At 38.3% G+C, this 21,054-nt stretch overlaps 1 long non-coding RNA gene across 1 annotated transcript in view; it reads right to left on the bottom strand.

Moving 5' to 3' along the window:
• Positions 1-4,391: 4,391 nt before the first annotated feature.
• Positions 4,392-21,054, bottom strand: part of LOC125933370 (uncharacterized) — a 55,977-nt gene continuing 39,314 nt past the window's right edge. Inside the window, exon 3 of the long non-coding RNA XR_007460930.1 lies at positions 4,392-4,953. This is a non-coding gene — a long non-coding RNA (uncharacterized LOC125933370). The remainder of the gene's footprint in view (positions 4,954-21,054) is intronic.

Here is a 21,054-nt window from a genome sequence, read left to right on the forward strand (position 1 = left end):
GAATAAAGAGGGCAATTGAACAAGAAGATATAACAATTGTAAATATTTATGTGCCCAACATGACAGCACCCAATATATAAAACAGTTAATAACAAACATAAAGGAATTAATCAGTAGTAGTACAATAACAGCAGGAGACTTTAACATCCCACTTACATCAATGGATAGGTCATCCAAACAGAAAATCAACAAGGAAACGGTGGCTTTGAATGACACACTGGACCAGATGGATTTAACAGATATATTCAGATCATTCCATCCTAAAACTGTAGAATACACATTCTTTTCAAGTATACATGGAACATTCCCCAAAATAGATTACATATTAGGTCACAAAACAAGTCTCAACATATTCAAAAAGATCGAAGTCATACCATGCACATTTTCTGACCACAATGTTATGAAACTAGAAATGTCCCACATTTTGTGGAATGATTATGTCATTTAACTTTTTATTTTACATGGATATAAAAGAGGGAGTGGGAGAGAAGCTGCCAATAGCTAATTTAACAAGATGGACACAGAAAGTCACATGAGAGAAAAAATTAACTGACCCTTTCCTGAATATCTCGATTCTTCTTAGGTGTCTGTTCCAGAGCAAAGGGGAGAGGGGTGTGTGAATATGTGCATTGTGTGTGCATGAATGTGCATGTATGTTTTCTGATTAAGGTGACTTTTCCCAGGAGCTTTCTTTCAGAGGATGTAAGGCTGGGCACACTTGAATAATTAATTCAATAATTAAAATTAGCCACATGCAATTTTTATGAAGAATTTTTAATAATGTTTAATGATAATCTCTTCAAATTAGAGATGGTCACCACAGTGAGCTAGTTTTATTTTTTTTAAGTTTTTATTTTAATTCCAGTTAGTTAACATACAGTGTTATATTCATTTCCGGTGTATAATATAGTAATTCAACACTTCCATACATCACCCTGTATTCATCACAAGTGCACTCCTTAATTCCTATCACCTATTTTAGCCATCCCCGCATAACCATCAATTTGTTCTCCGTAATTAATTAAGAGGCTGTTTCCTGATTTCTCCCTCACTCTCTTATTTTTTCCCTTTGCTTGTTTCTGAAATTCTACATGTGAATGAGATCATATGATATTTGTCTTTCTCTGACTTATTTCACTTAGCATTATATTCTCAAGCTCCATCCGTATCGTTGCTAATGACCAGACTTCATTCTTTTTTTATGGTTGAATAATATTCCATTGTATATATATACATTATATATTTATACCACATCTTCTTTGTCCATTCACTATTCCCCACCCCACAACCTTGCATCTATCAATGGACACTTGGACTGCTTCCATATCTTGGCTATTGTAAATAACCCCGTTATAAACATAGGGGTACATGTATCCCTTTGAATCAATGTTCTTGTATTATTTGGGTAAATACCCAGTAGCGCAAATACTGGATCCTAAGGTAGTTCTATTTTTAGTTTTTTGAGGAACTCCATACTGTTTTTTACAGTGGCTGCACCAGTTTGCATTCCCACCAAGAGTGCACGAGTGTTCCTTTTTCTCCACATTCTTGTCAACATCTACTGTTTCTTGTGTTGTTGCTTTTAGCCATTATGACAGGTGGGAAGTGATATCTCATTGTAGGTTTTTTGTGGGGGGTGGTTTTTTTAGAGAGAGAGCGTGAGGTGAGAAGAGGGGCAGAAGGAGAGTATCTTGAGCAGGCTCCGTGCTCAGCGCTCAGTGCAGAGCCCAACACAGGGCTCAATCTCACAACTGTGACATCATGATCTGAGCCCAAATCAAGATGCAGATGCCCAATCAACTGAGCCACCCAAGTGCCCCCCTTTTTTTTTTCTCATTGTAGTTTTGATTTGCATTTCCCTGGTGATAAGTGATGACGAGCATCTTTGCATGTGTCTGTTGCCATCTGTATCTCTTCTTTGGAGAAATGTCTGTTCATGTCTTCTGCTCATGTTTTAATTGGATTATTTGTTTTTTGGGTGTTGAGTTTGATAAGTTCTTTATAGATTTTATATACTAACCCTTTATCAGATATGTCATTTGCAAATATCTTCCTTTCCGTAGGTTGCCTTTTGGTTTTGTTATTTCCTTCGCTGTGCAGAAGTATTTTATTTTGATGAAGTCCCAATAGGTTATTTTTGCTTTTGTTTTCCCTTACCTCAAGAGATACATCTAGAAAAAAGTTGCTATGGTCAATGATAGAGAAGGTACTGCCTGTGCTCTCTTCTAGAATTTTTATGGTTTCAAGTCTCAAATTTATGTCTTCAATCCATTTTGAATTTATTTTTGTAGATAGTGTAAGAAAGTGACCCAGGTTCATTCTTTTGCATGTTGCTGTCCAGTTTTCCCAACACCATTTGTTGAAGAGATTGTCTTTATTCCCATTGCATATTCTTTCCTGCTTGTCAAAGATTAATTGACCATATAATTGTGGCTTTATTTCTGGGTTTTCTATTCTGTTCCAATTAATTATATGTCTGTTTTTGTGCCAGTAGCATATACAGTGAGCTAGATTTAAAATTTTTTTAATGTTTATTTTATTTTTGATAGAGAGAGACAGAGCATTAGCAAGGAGGGACAGAGAGAGAGAGGGAGACACAGAATCTGAAATAGGCTCCAGGCTCTGAGCTGTCAACACAGAGTCCAACACAGGGCTCAAACCCAAGAACCGTGAGATCATGATCTGAGCCAAAGTCAGACGCTTAACCAACTGAGACACCCAGCGCCCCTTTTTTTAAAAAAAAATTTTTGGGGGGCGCCTGGGTGGCTCAGTCGGTTGAGCGTCCGACTTCGGCTCAGGTCACGATCTCGCGGTCCGTGAGTTCGAGCCCCGCGTCAGGCTCTGGGCTGATGGCTCAGAGCCTGGAGCCTGCTTCGGATTCTGTGTCTCCCTCTCTCTCTGCCCCTCCCCCGTTCATGCTCTGTCTCTCTCTGTCTCAAAAATAAATAAATGTTAAAAAAAAAATTTTTTTAATTAAAAAAAAATCTTTTTTTTAATATGAAATTTATTGTCAAATTGGTTTCCATACAACACCCAGTGCTCATCCCAACAGGTGCGCTCCTCAGTACCCATCACCCACCCTCCCCTCCCTCCCACCCCTCCATCAACCCTTATTCTTTTTTTTTTTTAATTTTTTTTTAACGTTTATTTATTTTTGAGACAGAGAGAGACAGAGCATGAACGGGGGAGGGGCAGAGAGAGAGGGAGACACAGAACTGGAAGCAGGCTCCAGGCTCTGAGCCATCATCCCAGAGCCCGACGCAGGGCTCGAACTCACGGTCCGTGAGATCGTGACCTGAGCCGAAGTCGGACGCTCAACCGACTGAGCCACCCAGGCGCCCCTATTCTCAGTTTTTAAGAGTCTCTTATGGTTTGGCTCCCTCCCTCTCTAACTTTTTTTTTCCCCATTCCCTCCCCCATGGTCTTCTGTTAAGTTTCTCAGGATCCACATAAGAGTGAAAACATATGGTATCTGTCTTTCTCTGTATGACTTATTTCACTTAGCATAACACTCTCCAGTTTCATCCACGTTGCTACAAAAGGCCATATTTCATTCTTTCTCATTGCCAAGTAGTATTCCATTGTGTATATAAACCACAAAAAGTAAACAAACATTAAAAATCTTTTTAATATTTATTTTTTGAGAGAGAGAGAGTGTGAGCAGGAGAGGGGCAGAGACAGAGGGAGATACAGAACTTGAAGCTGGCTCCAGGCTCCATGCTGTCAGCACAGAGCGTGACATGGGGCTCGAACTCACAAACTGAGATCATGACCTGAGCCCAAATCAGATGCTTAACTGACTGAGCCACCCAGGCGCCCCTCACAGTGAGATAGCTTTAAACGTTTTACAACTATCTTACATTTGCAGCAGTTAAAGTTTGCATAAATACTCATATGTTTTATTTTTCTTTCATGTATGTTAAAATTCCATGTCATGATGCAAATGGCTTTCAAATACAATCAAACTTTTTATCAGATATTAAAAAATAATGATGTTCTGGCACACCTGGGTGGCTCCGTTGGTTAAATATCGGATTCTTGATCAGCTCAGGTCACGATCTCACAATTCTCTGAGACTGAGCCCTGTGTCAGGCTGTCAGCGCAGAGCCTGCTTGGGATTCTCTGTCTGTCTGTCTGTCTCTCTCTCTCTGCTTCTCTTTCTCTCTCAAAATAAATATATAAACATTTTTTTAAGTAATAATGTTCTAATTTTCAGAACATAGATAGCAGTGTAGTATAATGGGTAAGACCATACATAGACTATGGAGACAAACTTCTTACATACAAATCCTGGTTCCACCATTTATTTACTAGCTGGAACTTGGAAAAATCCATCAAAAAAAGCACTAGGTCATGGGGTGCCTGGGTGCCTCAGTCAGTTAAGCATCTGACTTCGGCTCAGGTCATGATCCCACATCTGGTGGGTTCGAGCCCCGCATCAGGCTCTGTGCTGACAGCTCAGAGCCAGGAGCCTGCTTAAGATTCTGCGTCTCCCTCTCTCTCTGCCCCTCTCCTGCTCACACTCTGTGCCTCTGACTCTCAAAAATAAATAAAAACATTACAAAAAAAAATTTAAAACATATTGGAATAAAGACTGCACACAAAGGCAAAATTTTTTTAATTTAAAAAATAAATAAACTGTTCTACAGCATAAAGAAAAAGGAATACTTTCTGATTATTTTAATGAAGTAATTATTTTATTTATACAATAAATGACAAATATTGCATCACAAAGGAAAATTACAATTCCATAATTCTAATGAATTATTCATGAAGAATAAGTCTTAAAAAATATATCAACAGAGTCCAGGAACAAATTAAAAGAAGGACACCAGGGTAGCTCAGTCCATTGGGCATCCAACTCTTGATCTTGGCTGAGGTCATGATCTTAGGGTTGTGATCTCAGGGTAGTGAATTTGGGCCCCACCTTGGGTTCCATGCTGGGCATGAAGCCTATTTAAAACAGCAGCAACAAAAACAAAAAACACAAGATATCCAATTGCAGCTGACCCAAGGAAAGTGAGATGGTCCAACATTAGGAAAATATAATTACCTTCATCACAGACATGGAAAACACATTTGAAAAAAAATTTTTGCCTTTTCTTTCCTGACTTTGGTGCAAACATTTCTAGTATTTTCCTCTTTATCATAACACTGTCTTTGAGGCTTATGTTAAGGAAGTATGCATCTCTTAATATTGTACAAAGGTTTTTAAAAACCAAATATCTTAAATGGAAAATGGTATGAAAACTTGCAAATATGTTATATAAAGCAGGACACAACACAGTGTTCTCTTAGACCAAAATACAGTTTCCAAAGTCTCAGGTGACTTTGCTTCTTAGGCCATTCTCAGGTATATCCTAGTGAATCAACAAGAAATTTTAAAACTTGGCCATTTTGAACTAAAACTGTTTTTCAGTGAAGCCAAACTACATGGAAGGAGACAGAAAGTAGAAATCCTGTTGAAATGAATCTTCCCCATTATCCAATAGCAAAAGTTCATGGTCCTATGTCAGAGATCGTCTGTCCACTATCTTGGAATTTCTGGAATAATCTCCTTTGCTTTCACTTTCTTTCCCTCCCTCAAATACCAGGGCCACTAGGATCTGGGGACTTTGCATCAATACAACTTCTGACTCCAATCTGCATTTCATATTCAGTGCAGTGATGTTATCAGGAAGGTCACAGGATTTACAGAAATACAGCAAGTTACAGAGAATGTAAAGATTCTTTATTGGCAATGTATATGGTAACTTATAAAGGCTGCTATGCAAATCAGTAAACAACAAAGAATTCCTTGAGAAGAATTTCCTAAAACCCCAAGGTTCCAGGTCCACAGGTATGAAGCTGTGAATTATACTACCCATATGAAGTAAGGACTCTTTCCATTGCAGAATCTCCCTTTGACATTCTCATTGGATTTTATATTTATACCATCTTGTCCTTCTGGCCCATTCCTGACTGTTTTGTAGATTTGGCTACATGTATCATATCAGAAGCAAATGACAAGTGAAAAGTAACTGTGACTTATTTCTAAACATTTATTCTAAAATTGATTAAAATGAAGGTCAATTTCCCAGTACCTTCCAAGAGCAGGCATATCCCTAAGACCTTATCCAAGGCCCATGTCTGCAGAAGATTTTTATGAAATTTGACATGCTGATTCTTAAATTCATGTTTAAAAGAAAAGGGTCAAAAGCAGTTAGCTGAATTTGAAAAAAAGAATAAAGATAGCTACATTATATTGAGATTTATTTAAAAGTGATAGTTACAAAAGTGTCTAGTATTAGAGATAGGGATAGAGATAGACAAACCAGCAGAAGAAAATACAGAGCCTGAAAGTAGACCATCAAATAAATGGAATTTGGACTATAACAAAGATAGCATTAAAATAACCAGAGAGGGGCGCCTGGGTGGCTCAGACGGTTGAGCATCCGACTTAGGCTCAGGTCATGATCTCGCGGTCCGTGAGTTCGAACCCCATGTCAGGCTCTGTGCTGACAGCGCAGAGCCTGGAGCCTGTTTCAGATTCTGTGTCTCCCTCTCTCTCTGACCCTCCCCCATTCATGCTCTGTCTCTCTCTGTCTCAAAAACAAATAAATGTTAAAAATAATAAAAATAATAATAATAATTAATAAATAAAATAAAAATAAAATAACCAGAGAAAGCATAAGTATTTAATAAATGATATTGAGGCAACTGACTTTCCATTTGGAAGAAATCTAACATCCTAACTGAAACATAACTGAAATATAAAAATAAGTTTTACATGAATTTAGGATGTAAATATGAAATGTAAAATATCCCTTCAGGGGGAAATATATACTTGTTTATAATGAGGGTTGGAAAGAATTTTATTTTTTAAAAAAGAGTTAAGAGGAAAAAACTCTAAGAAAAAATATACATTTTAATAATTTACAGTTAAAATTTTCTCAAAGAGGTGGCCCAGTCGGTTGAGCATCCAACTTTGACTCAGGTCATGATCTCGCGGTCTGTGAGTTCAAGCCCCGCATTGGGCTCTGTGCTGACAGCCCAGAGCCTGGAGCCTGCTTCAAACTCTGTGTCTCTCTCTCTCTCTGACCCTCCCATGCTCATGTTCTGTCTCTCTTTCTCTCTCAAAAATAAATAAACATTAAAAAAAATTTTTTTAACTTTCTCAATGACAAAATACCCGTAAATGAAATTAAATGCATTAGGCAGGGAATGGAAAAGCTTATTTGCAAAGCATATAGCAAACAAAGATTTTTATCCACAACATCTGTAAAGAACTCTCACAACTTCTTTCCTAGTGACTATCCTAGAAAAGCCTAAATTCTTACAATTTTTAAAAAAATTTTATTTGAGAGAGCGTGCATGCATAGGAGAGGGGCAAAGGGAAAGACACAGAATCCCAAGCATGGTCCACACTCAGTGCAGAGCGCTACATGTGGCTCAGTCCCATGAGCCCCGGGACCATTACCCCAGCCAAAATCTGAAGAGTCTGATGCTCAACCTACCAAGCCACCCAGGCACCCCTCTCACAATTCTTAGAGAAAGCAATGAATGGAAGGAGAAAACAGAATGGCCTATTAACATAGGAAAAGATGCACAACATCAATACTATTCAGAAAAATGCAAATTAAAACAGCAAAAATGCCTTGCAAGAACATCAGGTAACAAAAAATCATAAGTCCAATAATTTCAAGTTTTGGCCATGATGCATGAAAACACGAATGCTCATATACTGCTTGGTAAGAACATAAAATCTGTACAATCCATTTAGAAAGCATTTTGGCATTATCCTGCAAGCTAGTGATTCCACTCCTAAGTGTGCTCCCTGGAGAAATTATCCACGATATGCAAACAGACACATGTACAAGAATGTTCATTGCAACCATTTCTGAAATTGAGGGACATTGGAAACAACAAAAATTTTCATCAATTTTGAAGTAGATAAAATATTATGACTTATGCATACACCAAAATATCACAAATAAATCATTTCTTTATGTAGCAATGTGAATGAATCACATAAAACTAATTTAAGTTTTAAAAAGCAAATTGCGGGGCAGCTGGGTGGCTCAGTCGGCTAAGCAGCCAACCCGATTTCAGCTCAGGTCATGATCTCACAGTTTGAGAGATGGAGGTCCCCAAGTGAGGCTCCGTGCTGCCAGCATGGAGCCTGCTTGTGGTTCTCTCCCTCTCTCTCTGCCCCTCCCCCCCCCCACACTCTTTCTGAAAATAAATTAACTTTAAAAAAAAAAGCAAACTGCATAAAGATAGACACAGTTTGACAGCATTTATATAAACTTTTAAAACAGAAAACCTATGCCTTTATTTGACACACATCATTTTCTAGAGTGAACTTTTTACCATTATAAAATGTCCCTCTTTGTCTCTAGTAACATTTTTGTCTTAAAGTCTATTTTGTCTAAGAATAGTGTAGCCACTCCGCTCTTACATGATTACTGTTTTTAAAGTATATCTTTTCCATCTGTCTATGTCCAACCTATTTGTATCTTTGAATCTAAAGTGTGTTTTTTGCAGACAAACTATAGTTGGATATTAATGAGGTTTCCTTTCAGTCCAGTCTAACAATCTCTGGCTTTTTATCAGTAACATTAAATGCAAACAGATTATTAATATAGGAGAATTTATATCTGCTATTTTGCTCATTCTTTTCTCTATGTCTCATGTCTTGTTGTTGTGGTTCCTAAGTTCCTCCTCTACTACACTTTTAAAAATCAAGGAGCACCTGGGTGGCTCAGTCAGTTGAGTGCCCGACTCTTGATTTCTACTCAGGTCATGATCTCACAGTTTGTGAGATCGAGCCCCGCATCCGACTCTGTGCTGACAGCCTGGAGCCTGCTTGGGATTCTCTCTATCCCTCTCTCTCTCAAAATAAATAAAAGATGAATGACTACTCAAGTGTACATTTTAAAAAATAAATTAAAAATAAACTAACCAATACAGATTATTGCTTGATATCATCTTAGGACTTTTAAAGAAGTTAAGGGAGGGGTGCCTGGGTGGCTCAGTACGCTAAGCATCCGACTTCAGCTCAGGTCATGATCTCATGGTTTGTGGGTTCAAGCCCCACGTCAGGCTCTGTGCTGACAGCTCAGAGCCTGGAGCCTGTTTGGGATTCTGTGTCTCCCTCTCTCTCTGTCCCTCCCCCACTCATTCTCTCTCTCTCTCTCTCTCTCAAAAATAAATAAACATTTTTAAAAATTTTTTTAATTTAAAGAAATTAAGGGGAAAAAAGGAAAGGAAAAACATATAGACTCATATAGATTACACGTGATAAACCCAACAATCCAATTCTATAACTATTGTTAAACAATGATATTTTAAATCAACGTTAAAAACAGAAAAAATAGGAGCACCTGGGTGGCTCAGTCAGTTGAGCATCTGACTTAGGCTCAGGTCATGATCTCGCTATTGATGAGTTCAAGCCCTGCATCAGGCTCTGTGGTGATGCTCAGAGTCTGGACCAGCCTGCTTCGGGTTCTGTGTCTACCACTCTCTTTCTGTCCCTTCCCCACTCGCGCTCTGTCTCTCTCTCTCTCAAAAATAAACATTAAAAAAATAGAAAAAACATTTATACTGTCTTTTATATGTCTTTTTCCACTGTTCCTAATTTTGGGGGTAGATTCAAGTATCATCTGGTTTCACTTCCTTTCAATCCTAAGGACTTTCTTTAGTATTTTTTTGTGGAAATCTGCTAGCAACAAAAATTCTGTTTTTGTTAATCTAGAAATGTTACCTTGCCTTTATTGTTTTTAATAGACTTTACTTTTTAGAGAAGTTTTAGGTTCACAGCAGAAGCGAGCAGGAAGAAAGCTCCCAAACACTGTCCCACCCCCCAACCCATGCACAACCTCCCTATCAACAACACTCTGTAGCAGAATAGTGCATTTGTTACAATTGAGTCTAACTGACACATCATTTCACCCAAAGCCCATAGTTTTTGTTAGGGTTCATTCTGTGTGTTTTATATTCTACAGATTTTGACAAATGTATAATGACATGTATCCACCATTATAGTATCATAAGAATAGTTTCACTGTTCTAAAAATCCTCTGTGCTTTTTTTTATCCCTCCCTCCCCCACCCCCTGGCAACCACTGATCTTGTTACTATATCCATAGTTTTGCCTTTTCTAGAATGTCATGTAGTTGGAACAAGCATAATGTTTGGCCTCATCAGATTAGTTTCTTTCACTTAGTATAATACGCATTTAAGGTTCCTGGGTGTCTTTTCACAGCATTTCTTTTTAGCACTAATATTACATTGTCTAGATGTACCACAGTTTATTTATCCTAATAAAAGACATTGTGATTGTTTCCAAGTTTTCACAATTACGGAAAAACCTGCTATAAACATCCATGCGCATCCATACCTTTTTGTGGACCCAAGTTTCAAACCCCTTTGTGTAAATACTAATGTGACTGCTACATTGCATCGTAAGAGTATATTTCGTCACACACACTCCCCCAGTTTTATTGCAATATAATTGACATACATCACTGACATACATCACTGAACATACAAACCAAATGAGTTTCAGATGTACAGCATCATGGTTTGACTTACATACTGTGAAATGATTACTGCAATAAGTTTAGTTAACATGTATCATCTAATATAGATACAATAAAAAGAATGGGGTAAAAAGAAAAAAATTCTCTGTTTTTAAGGAATGATTTTGTTGTTGTTTTCTTTTATTTTTTAAGTTTATTTATTTATTTTGAGAGAGAGAGAGCATGAGTGGGCTAGAGTCAGGGAGGAGGGAGAGACCATTCCAAGCAGGCTCCGCACTGTCAGCACAGAGCCTGATGTGGGGCTCAAACTCATGAGCTGTAAGATCATGACGTGAGCCGAGATGAAGAGTTGGATGCTTAACTGACTGAGCCACCCAGGTGCCCTGAAAAAATTCTCTTTGTAATAAGAACTCTTAGGATTTATACTCTTAATAATATAACACTCTTCATATATATCACACATTAGTGGTAACTATACTCATTATGTTGTACATTACATCCCTAATACCTATTATCTTGTAACTTGAAGTTTGTACCTTTTTTTTAAACTTTCGTTTTAAGGTATCACATAATCCATTTTCTTATAATAAATCAGAATATTTAATCATTTCTTTTTTTCTTACAGCATCTTTGATTTAGGCAGGAGTATTAAATCGAGTTTTTTGATACTGAGAGGTCAGTATTTTTTTTTGTTTTAAAGCTTCATGCCCAGCATGGAGCCCAACACAGGGCTTGAACTCAAAACCATGAGATCAAGACCTGAGTTGAGATCAAGAGTCAGATGCTTAACTGACTGAGCCACCCAGGTGCTCCAAAGTTTGTACCTTTTGACCACCTTCCTCCAATTCCCTTTCCTCCCACCCCTTCCTCCGGTAACCACAAATCTGATCTCTTTTTCTAGGAATTTAGTTTGTTGTTGTTGTTTTTTAGATTTCACATATATGTACAGTATTTGTCTTTTCTCTGTCTGACCTATTTCACTTAGCATATGCCCTCAATTTCCATCTGTGTTGTCTCAAATGGAAGAATTTCGTTTTTTTATTAGTATGTTTAGTTTTATTTAAAAAAACTGCCAAAATGTGCTCAAAACTGCCAAAATGTGTTCAAATTGTAGTCCCACCAGCAGTGAATGAGAGTTCCCGTTGCTCCATATTCTCGCCAGCATTTAGTGTTGTCAGTGTTTTGGTTGTGTGCCATTCTAATAGGTGTGCAGGGGAATGCCATTATTTTATAACCTTCATTTTTTCATATAGTAACTTTGCTACATATAGAATTCTTAGTTTTACAGGGTAGTTTTTATCTTTCCTTTCAGCACTTCATTTTTCCTTTTTCTTCTTGAGATATAACTGATACATAACATTGCATAAGTTTAAAGTGTACAACATATTGATATGACACTTTTATATATTACAATATGATTCCCGCCACAAGGCAGGCTTTTTTGACTCTTTTATTCTTCTCTGTTTGTTCTGCTCTGACTGGGTTGTTTCAAAATTCCTGTCCTCTATTCTGCCTTCCATTTGCAAATGCCCTCTACTTCTTTTTTTTTTTTTTTTTTTTCATTTCACGCATTGAATTCTTGCGTTCTAGAGATTCTGTTTGACTCTTTTTTATGATTTCGATCTCTTTTATAAGTACCTCATTTTGTTCATGTATGCTTTTCTTCGTTTCATTGGACTGAGTTTCCTTCTAGCTAATTGACTTTCTTCAAAAGAGCTATTTTGAATTCTTGGCCAGCTAGATCACTAAAGTCCATGCCTATTAGCTCAGTTATTAGAGAACTGTTCTCTTTTGGTGATAACATGCTTTCTTTATTCTTCATCTTCCTTGTGGTTTTGCACTGCTGCTTTCATATTTGAAGTCGCAGACACCTCAAATCACTACTAGTTGCCTTCAGATGGGGTATATTATTCATTGGTCCTGTTATATCTGGAGTTTCTCCACCTTTGTATGGAAACTCCTGCTACACACTTCTCGTTCCCTCTTGTGGCAAAATTCTTAAGCTTTTGTGTCTTCCCTGATTTTTATAATTCACGAAGCTTGATTGCTCAAACCTCTCCTTTGATTTCCAGAAGGTGGTGCTATAGTTCAAGTTTGAGGATCATCCCACGTCCACAGCCGTGGTCTGATTTTCTAATAGCACTCCATTTACTGTTTACTAGACTCACCTGGTGGCCATACTCAGGAGTGTGCACAAGGAGCCAGCCACAGAGTGGGAGATGTGGGTTTAGTGCTAAGGGTGTTCAGGGTGCTAAAGGTGTTTAGGGTCTCCAGGGAGAGATCCTTGGGTGAGGCTCTCACACAAGCTCATGGGCAGACTCCCTACAGAAGTCCTGAGGGTAGTCATCAGAAACGGTTTCCCTTTAATGCCTTTGATCATCTTAAATGCCTCTTTCCTGATCTTCTCTTTCCTTCACACCTCAGAGAAACTGGTTACTCTCTAGCAATGTCTCACAACTGGGGTAACGAGGCACTCACTCACTGCTTTCCTTTTCTCCTGCAAGAGAAGTTGCTGGAAGACAGTTCAGCTTCACTCTCGCCTTAGAGGATAGGCAGTGCTGGCAAAGCTCCTCTTACCTTCTCCACTGCATTCAATCTCATTTTTCGCCCCTCCAATGGCATGCTGGAATCTCCCCCTTAGGAAAACTGGACTTCAAAGTCTCTCTCGTCTGTGGGTATCTGCCCAGGTCAGCACTCCACATTTTCCCCAAACACAGCCAAGAGGGACTGGGGCAGGTTCATTCGCTCTCCTGGTTCTGCAGCTCCTACCAAGGTCTGTCTGCCTATTACTGAATAATTACATGTGGGCAAGACTCCTTTTGCATTCCTTAGCATATGGTACCGAATCCCACAAATCCTACACTTTTGTTCATGACACTTTTGTTCATGAATGGATGCCTAATTAAATGTAAAAGTAGAGAACAAGAAGGAAGAATGTCTGTCACACCATCATGCCGACTCTCCATTCAACTCTCCACTCAGCACTTGTAATTTCATTCTATTGCTTTTGGCCTCCATTGTTTCTGGTGAGAAATCAGCTGTTAATATTATTGTATATGGTAAATTCTTCTTTATTGCTGCTTTCAAAATGTTCTCTTTCTGCCTTGGCTATAATGTGTCTAGCTATGGGTCTGTTTGTATTTATACTACTTGGCATTTATTGGGGTTCATGAATGTGTAAATTAACATTTTCATCATATTTGGGAAGTTTTTGGACATTACTTCTTACTATGTTTTCTGCCTTTCTCTCCTCTCCTCCTGGGACTCCCATTATTATTTTGTTGATATGTCTGCTGGTGTTCCACAGGTCTCTGAGACTCTGTTCACTTTTCCTCATTCCTCTTGTGTTCTCTGGTGTCTAGGCTGTAAAATCCCTATTGCTTTATCTTCAAATTCACTGATTCTTTCCATTGCCATCTCAAATCTGATTTTAAAAATCCTTCTACTGGGGTGCCTGGGTGGCCCAATTGGTTGAGCATCCAACTTCAGCTCAGGCCATAATCTCATGGTTCATGAGTTAGAGCCCCACATTGGGCTCGCTGCTGGGCAGAGCCCACTTAGGATCCTCTTTGTCCCCCTCTTCCCCTGCCCTTTCCCTGCTCTCACTCTCTCTGTCAAAAATAAATAAAACATTTAAAAAGTGTTTTTAAATCCTTCTGCTAATTTTTTTTTTTTTTTTTACTTCATTGTACTTTACAAGTCTATACCTTCCATTTGGCTTTTTTAGATAATTTCTATCTTTTTATTGATGATCCCTATTTTTTTAAGTTTTATTTATTCTTGAGAGTAAAAAGGAGATTGTGTGAGTGGGGAGGGGCAGAGAGAGAAGGAGAGAGGGAATCCCAAGTAGACTCCCTGCTGTCAGGGAGTATGTGGCTCAAGCTCACAAGCTGTGAGATCATAACCTGAACCGAAATCAAGAGTCAAACATTTAACCAACTGAGCCACTCAGGTGCCCCAGGCATTTTTTTTAAGATTTTATTTTTAAATAATCTATACCCAGTGTGGGGCTCGAACTCACAACCCCAAAATCAAGAGCTAAATGCTCCATCAACTGAATCAGCCAGGTGCCCCTCATTCAGCCATTAAAAAAAGTTACATTTAAAGGGGGGCCTAGGTGGCTCAGTCAGTTAAGCATCAAACTTCACCTCTGGTCATGATCTCGCAGTTCATGAGTTTAAGCCCCGCATCAGGCTCTGTGCTAACAACTCAGAGCCTGGAGCCTACTTCAAATTCTGTGTCTCCCTCTCTCTCTCTGCCTCTCCCCTGCTCACAATCTGTCTCCCTCTCTCTCTCTCTCAAAATTAAACATTAAAAAAATTTTTTTTCAAAGTTATGTTTAAAGAATTTTCAATCATAAGTGAAAGTACTCACTTACCAGCTATTGAGCCTGGGATGAGTTACTTAACCTCTCTGTTGAAGTAATATTATTTATAACAGGGGGTTTGGGTGAAGATTAAATGAAATGACACAGCAGTTCTCAAAGTGTGGTCTCTGGACCAGCATTATCAGCATCAGTTGGAACTTGTCAGAAATGCAAATTATCTAGTCCCCCCCCCCCCGCCCCGGCCAAATGACTTTGATGCATCATGCTACAGTTTGTGAACCACTGGGATAAAGTATTCAAAACATCTAGCACATTGGGGCACCTGGGTGGCTTAGTCGCTTAAGTGTCTGACTTTGGCTCAGGTCATGATCTCATGGTTCATGACTTCAAGCCCCATGTCAGGCTCTATGTGGACAGCTCAGAGCCTGGAGCCTACTGTGGATTCTGTGTCTCCCTCTCTCTCTGCCATCCTCCACTCACGCTTGGTCTCTCTCTCTCAACAATAAATGAACATTAAATAAAAATAAAAATAAACATTTAAATAAACATCCAGTACATGGTAATAATCATAGCTATTAACTTGTAATATGTAGCATGTGAAAAGCATTATGCTAGGGTTTTACATGACTAATATTACTTAACCACCATAACAATCCAGTAAGGTTTCACTATATCCCTCTTATAAATGAGGAAACTGAGGCCCAGGGAAGATAAGGAGCTTAGAGTTGTTCTGTATTCAGGTTTCTTGTTTTGAAACATCAATGTAGTAAGCCACAGATTCACTCACCTCACTCAATCACATGCTTATCAGTCTTATTTAGCACCCATTTTACAGATTTTTTTTTAAAAAGTGATGCCCAGGGGTGCCTGGGTGGCTCAGTTGTTTCAGCCTCCACCTCTGGATTTCTGCCCAGGTCACAATTTGTGAGTTTGAGCCCCATGTCGGGTTCTGTGTTGACAGTGCAGAGCCTGCTTGGGATTCTCTTCCTCCCTCTCTCTCTCTGCCCCTCCCTTGCTCATTCTCATACTCTCTCTCTCTCCGTCTCTCTCTCTCCCTCTCAAAATAAATAAATAAACTTAAAAAAAAAGTGATTCCCAGAGAAGAAAAGTGACTTTCCGGAAGTCAAACAGTTAAAGGAAGAACCAAATAATAATAATAAATTTTTTAAATAAAAAAGAATACCTTATTAAAATAGCTAAAGAAATATATCCAGAGAAAATAAATTTGTGTATGACTATTAGCCTCTTGGTGAGAAGAGTTGCTCACAGAGTTGAGGATACTGGAAGCAACATCAATAGCCAACTAAAATACAAGGCATATAATCAAGTGGTTTTCTTTGCTCTGGATGAGCCAAAAGATGTTACTACTCAGTTATTATTGTTTATTCAGAATGTCAGTAAAAAGTTTGACAAGACCTATAAATACAGAGAACTGATGGCTGTCAGAGGGGAGGAAGGTGGGGGGATGGACAAAATAGGTGAAGCAGGATGGGAAATACTGGCTTCCAGTTATGTAATGAATTAGTTACAAGAATAAAAGGCACAGCGTAAGGAATGTAGTCAATAACACTGTCAATGATAGCACTGTATGGTGACAGATAGATGGCAGCCGCACTTGTGGTGAGCAAGGCATTATGTATAAACTTGTCGAATCACTGTGTTGTACACCTGAAACTAAAGTAACATTGCATATCGGCTATACTCAAAAAAAATTTTTTTTTAATTTTTTTTAATGTTTATTTATTTTTGAGAGAAAGAGAGCACGAGCGAGGGAGGGGCAGAGAGAGAGGGAAACACAGAATCTGAAGCAGGCTCCAGGCTCCAAGCCATCAGCACAGAGCCCGACGTGGGGCTTGAACCCAGGAACCGTGAGATCATGACCTGAGCCAAAGTCAGATGCTTAACCGACTGAGCCACCCAAGTGCCCCTATACTCAAAAAAATTTTAACTAATAAGTTTGAAATCATTGGAGAATTAGTTCCTATGAAATATAGAAGAGAGTATTTTCAAATAGTTTGTGAAAACACTAATTCAGTACAACGTGATGTAGAATCTGCTAACATGTGTTACAACTGATAATAATGAAAATATAAAGCAGAAAAAGGTTGGCCGAAGTAAGAGAGAGGTCTTGGGCATGTTGTGTGTGCCTGAAGTATCTGTGGAACAAGCAGACAGACATCTTCAGGAGGCCGCTGGATGTATGGTTCTGAACTCAGGAGGGAAGCCCGAGATGAAAATTAATTTCACTTGTTTTTATCTTTTTATCTTTGGGTGCCTGTGGCTCAGTCAGTTAAGCATCCAACTCTCGATTTAGGCTCAGGTCATGATCTCATAGTTCGTGAGTTAGAGCTGCACATTGGGCTCTGCGGTGACTGTGCAGAGCCTGCTTGGGATTTTCTCTCTCCCTCTCTCTCTCCCTCTGAAAAATAAACATTAAAAAAAAAAAAGGGCATAATGGTAAGAACTAAGATAATCAAAACCACAACATGGATAAAACAAAATCACAGCAAGAAATGGAAGAAAATCTGCTTTTAGTTCCAAATGGTGCTTTTACAGATTTTAGAAAACTGCCTAAGAACTGACTTCAATAACAAGGAACCATCAAACCTCAAGAAATAATTCTCGAAAATTGAAAATTTTGACTACTGAATTGTGAAAAACAAAATCAAAACTCTTAACGGGAGGCCTGAAATAGAATGGATAGACATAAATGACTAATTCTGCAAATATCCTAGAATGTAGACTAAAAGAGAGACTGCCAAATGCATATGGGAGGGAGGTCGAGCGTTCCTTCTTGATAATATAAAAAAGTAAGTTTTCCAGCTTATTAGTCATCACAAAAGTAGAAACTGACTTGCCCTCTACTATCTATTGAGTAGAGAGACATAACAGCCTGTCAAATTACTCAAGAAATACACAACCTAGATCAAGAAAAGGAAAATGACCACCCCATATAAGAGGAACCAGAATCCTGAGCAAAGAAGTCTAAGCAAAGTAATTTGTAGACAAAGACAATGATATTGGCTGACATATCCAGAAAAGCTAACATGTAAACAATAAGGATTCCAGTAAATGAAAGGAACAGATGGAAGAGAATTAATCATAAATAAGATACTTTCATAGTGAAAGCCTTTTTTTATGTTTCCTTTTTTTTAATTTTATTTTTTTTTTAATTTACATCCAAATTAGTTAGCATATAGTGCAACAATGATTTCAGGAGTAGATTCCTTAGTGCCCCTGACCCATTTAGCCCATCCCCCTCTCACAACCCCTCCAGCAGCCCTCTGTTTGTTCATATTTAAGAGTCTCTTCTGTTTTGTCCTCCTCCCTGTTTTTATATGATTTTTGTTTCCCTTCCCTTATGTTCATCTGTTTTATCTCTTAAAGTCCTCATATGAGTGAAGTCATATGATATTTGTCTTTCTCTGATTGACTAATTTCACTTAGCATAGTACTCTCCAGTTCCATCCATGTAGTTGCAAATGGCAAGATTTCATTTGTTTTGATTGCCCAGTAATACTCCATTGTATATATATACCACATCTTCTTTATCCATTCATCCATCAATGGACATTTGGGCTCTTTCCATACTTTAGCTATTACTGATAGTGCTGCTATAAACATTGGGGTGCATGTGTCCCTTTGAAACAGCACACCTGTATCCCTTGGATAGATACCTAGTAGAGCAATTGCTGGGTCCTAGGGTAGTTCTATTTTTAGTTTTTTGAGGAATCTCCATACTGTTTTCCAGAGTGGCTGCACCAGCTTGCATTCCCACCAACAATGCAAAAGAGATCCTCTTTCTCTGCATCCTCGCCAACATCTATTGTTTCCTGAGTTGTTAATGTTAGCCATTCTGACGGTGTAAGGTGGTATCTCATTGTGGTTTTGATTTGTATTTCCCTGATGATGAGTGACGTTGAGCATTTTTTCATGTGTCGGTTGGCCATCTGGATGTCTTCTTTGGAGAAGTGTCTATTCATGTCTTTTGCCCATTTCTTCACTGGATTATTTATTTTTGGGGTGTTTAGTTTGATAAGTTCTTTATAGATTTTGGATACTAATCCTTCATCTGATATGTCATTTGCAAATATCTTCTCCCATTCTGTCGGTTGCATTTTAGTTTTGCTGATTGTTTCCTTCTCTGTGCAGAAAGCTTTTATTTTGATGAGGTCCCAGTAGTTCATTTTTGCTTTTGTTTCCCTTGCCTCCAAAGACGTGTTGAGTAAGAAGTTGCTGTGGCCAAGATCAAAGAGGTTTTTGCCTGCTTTCTCCTCAAGGATTTTGATGGCTTCCTGTTTACATTTAGGTCTTTCATCCATTTTGAGTTTATTTTTGTGTATGGTGTAAGAAAGTGGCCCAGGTTCAGTCTTCTGCATGTCACTGTCCAGTTTTCCCAGCACCACTTGCTGAAGAGACTGTCTTTATTCCATTGGATATTCTTTCCTGCTTTGTCAAAGATTAGTTGGTCATACATTTGAGGGTCCATTTCTTGGTTCTCTATTCTGTTCCATTGATCTGAGTGTCTGTTCTTGTGCCAGTACCATACTGTCTTGATTACAGCTTTGTAGTATAGCTTGAAGTCTGAGATGGTGATGCCTCCTGCTTTGGTTTTCTTTTTCAAGATCGCTTTGGCTATTTGGGGTCTTTTCTGGTTCCATAAAAATTTTAGGATTATTTTTTCTATCTCTGTGAAGAATGCTGGTGTTATTTTGATAGGGATTGCATTGAATATGTAGACTGCTTTGGGTAATATCGACATCTTAACAATATTTGTTCCTCCTATCCAGGAGCATGGAATCTTTTTCCATTTTTTTGTGTCTTCTTCAATTTATTTCATAAGCTTTCTATAGTTTTCAGTGTATAGATTTTTCACCTCCTTGGTTAGATTTATTCCTAGGTATTTTATAGTTTTTTGTGCAACTGTAAATGGGATCGATTCCTTGATTTCTCTTTCTGTCGCTTCATTGTTGGTGTATAGGAATGCAACCGATTTCTGTGCATTGATTTTATATCCTGCAACTTAGCTGAATTCATGAATCAATTCCAGCAGGGTTTTTTTTTGTGGAATCTTTTGGGTTTTCCATATAGAGTATCATGTTATCTGCGAAGAGTGTAAGTTTGACCTCCTGCTGGCTGATTTGGATGCCTTTTATTTCTTTGTGTTGTCTGATTGCAGAGGCTAAGACTTCCAATACTATGTTGAACAACCGTGGTGAACGTGGACATCCCTGTCTTGTTCCTGACCTTAGGGGGAAAGCTCTCAGTTTTTCCCCATTGAGGATGATATTAGTGTTGGGTCATTCATATATGGCTTTTATGATCTCGAGGTATGCTCCTTCTATCCCTACCTTCTTGAGACTTTTTATCAAGAAAGGATGCTGTATTTTGTCAAATGCTTTCTCTGCATCTATTGAGAGGATCATATGGTTCTTGTCCTTTCTTTTATTGATGTGATGAATCACATTAATTGTTTTGCAGATATTGAACCAGCCCTGCATCCGAGGTATAAATCCCACTTGGTCGTGGTGAATAATTTTTGTAATGTACTGTTGGATCCGGTTGGCTAATATCTTGTTAGGGTTTTTTCATCCATGTTCATCAGGGAAATTGATCTATAGTTCTCCTTTTTAATGGGGTCCCTGTCTGGTTTTGGAATCAAGGTAATACTGGCCTCATAGAATGAGTTTGGAAGTTTTCCTTCCATTTCTATTTTTTGGAACAGCTTCAAGAGAATAGGTGTTAACTCTTCCTTAAATGTTTGGTAGAATTCCCCTGGAAAGCCTTTGTCCCTGGACCCTCGTTTTTTGGGAGACTTTTGATTACTAATTCGATTTCCTTACTGGTTATGGGTCTGTTCAAATTTTCTATTCTTCCTGTTTCAGTTTTGGTGGTGTATGTGTTTCTAGGAATTTGTCCATTTCTTCCAGATTGCCCCTTTTATTGGCATATAATTGCTCATAATATTCTCTTATTATTGCTTTTATTTCTGCTGTGTTGGTTGTGATCTCTCCTCTTTCATTCTTGATTTTATTTATTTAGGTCCTTTCCTTTTTCTTTTTGATCAAACTGGCTAGTGGTTTATCAATTTTGTTAATTCTTTCAAAGAACCAGCTTCTGGTTTCATTGATCTGTTCTACTGGTTTTGTTTTGTTCTTGTTCTTGTTTTTGTTTTTTTGGTTCCGATAGCATTAATTTCTGCTCT

This window comes from Panthera uncia, chromosome D2 (genome assembly GCF_023721935.1).
Source record: "Panthera uncia isolate 11264 chromosome D2, Puncia_PCG_1.0, whole genome shotgun sequence".
Taxonomy (NCBI): domain Eukaryota; kingdom Metazoa; phylum Chordata; class Mammalia; order Carnivora; family Felidae; genus Panthera; species Panthera uncia.